The sequence below is a fragment of the Saccopteryx leptura genome, chromosome X (assembly GCF_036850995.1).
Source record: "Saccopteryx leptura isolate mSacLep1 chromosome X, mSacLep1_pri_phased_curated, whole genome shotgun sequence".
Lineage (NCBI taxonomy): Eukaryota > Metazoa > Chordata > Mammalia > Chiroptera > Emballonuridae > Saccopteryx > Saccopteryx leptura.
The window spans coordinates 59,268,926-59,272,936 of NC_089516.1; the positions used below are offsets into that span (position 1 = coordinate 59,268,926).

At 32.4% G+C, this 4,011-nt stretch overlaps 1 pseudogene; it reads right to left on the reverse strand.

Annotated features, from left to right (window-relative positions):
* Window positions 1-205: 205 nt before the first annotated feature.
* Window positions 206-776, reverse strand: LOC136385648 (UPF0729 protein C18orf32 homolog pseudogene; annotated as a pseudogene).
* Between the last annotated feature and the right edge of the window lie 3,235 nt (window positions 777-4,011).

Consider the following 4,011-nt stretch of genomic DNA (forward strand, 5'->3'; position numbering starts at 1 on the left):
GGACCTTCCAATATTAGGATTTTTTTAAATGATATAATAAAAACAGATAATTTTAAGTAAGTTGCTAGAAGGCTACATAAAGAAAAACTAAGAGTGACTACATTGGTGGAGCTAGAATAAGGGAGTGAGGGAGTGAGAGAACATCAACTTTTCATTCAACTTCCTGTTACACTGCTTTACCATGAACATCTGCTAGTTTAATAATATAGTCTGTATACTTTAAATAATGAATTAAATTAATCAACTGAATTTAGTTGCTAAAGTGAACTTATCCCTCATGTGGGCGAGGGCAAAATAGTTGAAACCTACTGATTTCTATCAGATGAAGTCCAAGGTGAGTCAATGACTTGATCAGACATATAGCTTAACAGGTTTAAATATATAAACTATCTATCATAAATTCTAATTTAAGAGAAAAATGTCAGACAATTACAAAGAAGGTGCTTCAGATCATTAGGTCCATTTTGAGAACAATGAGGTCCTCTGGGGCAATCACTTCAGTCTTGCTTTTTATCACAGATTTCTTTTGGTCCTTTTGTTGGTAATCTATTTGTGTCTGCACCCTTATAATCTACTTTGCCTTTGCTTTTATCATGGACTTCTGAATAGGTTTTCTAGTCCATATATGACTCACAAAAGGGGGAAATCAGAAGGTAGATGTAAGGCTCCAGGAACTTTTTGTAGACCCAGAGCAGAACTGGAATAACGATACAAGGAATGCATACCATTGTCCCAGGTGAGCTTCTGAAATTCAGCGATCACCGAGCCCAAGTGAAATGTCCACCAAGCCCAGAGTTTCAAACCAGCAACCTCAGAGTTCCTGGTCAATGCATCATCCACTGTGCCACCACAGGTCAGGCACATTCTTTTTGTGAATATTAGATATTCTAATTTTTATATGTAGTGAGCCTTATACAGTCAATGAGATTATTATTATCCCCTTTTTATAGATGATGTAACTGATGTGGAGAGAAGTGAAATCTGCTCTAAGTCACACAACTAGTTAATGGTAGGGCTTGTTTCAGTTTAAGGCAGTCTGACTCTAATACCATTGCTAATGCTCAGAACAGGTTTGGAATTTGTGGTTTGGAATTGTCTTGAAAGCCAGTTGAAAGTCATTTGAGAAACTTTTTAATGTAATTCTTCCATCTAGTTTTAGACCAAAATATTACTCAATCTTAAATTTATTAGAGTAATTCACAAGTTTTTAGTTAAAAAAAATTATCCAGCTGCAAATGATGAAAGTAATACAAAAATGGTGACTGGTGTATGAAAGATTGCGAATTAATGTTTCATGTTAAATGATTGTGAGACAGAAGCTCCAGAGATAACTGAAAGAACGATGGTTCATGGATTATTTGAATAGTAGTTTCATCACTGAAATAAGTTTATGCTCTCCCATGTGGAAAACTTAGGAGGGAATGGCACTTATTTAAATACATGAGTTTAAATACTCACATTATAAAAGCAATCACTTTTTTTAAGTCACACTTTGTATATTTAGAATTTAACTTCTAAGATTTTTCAGAATTTAAATTGATTCAAATGTATATTATATTTTGTAAGACAAGTCAGAAGTTATCCACTGTTGTATAAATAATGCATAAGGAATAGAAATAAATGTAATAATGTGAAGTTGGGCTACTATGAGTACAAACACAGTATAACTTGTTATCAGGAAGTGTGATACCCCCCGCTTTAATTTTCTTTTCCAAGATTGCTGAGGCTACTCATGTTCTTTTTTGGTTCCATATAAATTTTTGGAATATTTGTTCTATATCTTTGAAGTATGACATTAGTAATTTAATAGGAATTGCATTGAATTTTTATATTGCTTTGGGTAATAAAGACATTTTAATGATATTTATTCTTCCTATCCATGAACACAGTATGTGCTTCCATTTGTTTGTATCTTTCTTGACTTCTTTTATCAATGTTTCATAGTTTTCTGAGTACAGGTCTTTGACCTCCTTAGTTAAGTTGATTCCTAGGTACTTTATTTTTCTTGTTGCTATGGTAAATGGGATTTGTTTTTTTGCTTCTATTTCTGTCATTTCATTATTGGTATACATAAATGCCACTGATTTCTGAATATTGATTTTATATCCTGCCACTTTGCTGAATTTATTGATTAGTTCCAGTAGATTTTTTATTGAGAGTTTAGGGTTTTCTATGTAGAGTATCAAGTCATCAGCAAATAATGAAAGTTTTATTTCTTCTTTTCCAATTTGGATGCCTTTTATTTATTCTTCTTGTCAAATTGCTGTAGCTAGGACTACCAGGAGTATACTGAATTAGACTGGTGAAAGGGGGAACCCCTTGCATTGTTCCTGTTCTTAAGGAGATTTCTTTTTATTTTTGTTCATTGAGCATGATGTTAGCTGTGGGTTTGTCATAGATGGATTTTAACATATTGAGGTATGTTCCCTGTATTCCCACTTTGCTGAGAGTTTTGATCATGAATGGGTGCTTGATTTTATCGAATGCTTTCTCTGCATCTATTGAAATTATCATGTGATTTTTCTCCTTCCTTTTGTTTATGTCATGAATCACATTGATTGATTTGCGAATATTTTACCAGCCTTGCCTCCCCAGAATAAATCCCACTTGATCATGATATATGATTTTTTTCATGCATTGCTGTATCTGGTTTGCTAATATTTTGTTGAGGATTTTGGCATCTAAGTTCATCAGGGATTTTGGCCTATAGTTTTCTTTCTCTGTAGTGTTCTTGCCTGGTTTTGGAATGAGAATTATGTTTGCCTCATAATAGGAGTTTGGAATTTTTTCCTCCTCTTGAATTTTTTAAAATAGCTTGAGAAGGATAGGAGTTAGTTTTTCTTTGAATATTTGGAAAAATTTGCCTGTGAAGTCATTAGGCCCAAGACTTTTTTGTTTTTGGGTTTTTTTTTTTTTTAGTTTTTTGATAACTGTTTTAATATCTTTTGGTGAAATTTGTTTGTTTAGGGTTTCTGATTCTTCAAAAATATTTAACACCAATTCTTTTCAAATACAATTAAAAAACATGATCAATCATGCATATTATTTTCCATCTCCTAATGATAGTAACCCCATTGGCAGGTTACCATTGTAGCAATACAACCATGAAATTCTCAGACAGATTTTTCTATGCCAATAATTAAGGAAATATCAGCAAAACTTACCAACTAATGAATTGACTTCAGTAAAATGACTAGGAATTTCTTTGGAGGGTAGGAATTTATCTAATGTCAATGAAAAAGCTTATTTTTATTTTTAACCAATTATTATATAATATACTTTTAGTAAAAACAAGGTATAACAGAATAAGTAGACAAGAACAAGAATAGAGCCCTTGATTTCTGCCCACCCCAGGAGCATAGTATAAGAAAAAAGATGACTGTTCTAGGCATTTCAAATACTACAGCCTCTTAAGGCTAAACTTTATGTGTTTTTAAGTCAGTTATTGTTGCCATGACTCCTTCTACAGGGGACCTTGTAATGCCATGGGGAGAGTAAGTGAAGCAAATGGTGTTATACTTTATCTTGCTGCCCATTCAAGGAGTATAGTATAAGCAGCTTTTCCTTCATGTTTACAGTGAAAGCTTATATTTGATCTCAGACTTTTGACACAGATGGAGGGCCTTCCTTTTCAAAATCCATGGGGCCTATTGTCCTGCTAGTAATATTTAAAATAGATATTAATAACTAATAAAACTCTTGATAGCATGCTAAACTGCTTGTTGATGAATATTCAGATTTTACTTACAATCTTAAAAATATATTTTTCTACTATGGTCATATAGATACTATGATTTCTGTTGATAAGAACACCATAAATCAGTCACACTTTATATTTTATCCTTGCTCCAAAAGTTGCAAATATGACTATGAATTATTTGTATTTTTCCCTAAAAATAATATAGCCATTATAATTACCTACAATTTTGAAAACAGAGAGAAAAATATGAGAAAGTGTTTTGTTCAACATCACTGACACATGCAACTGGAATGTGTTTTTATTTTATCACA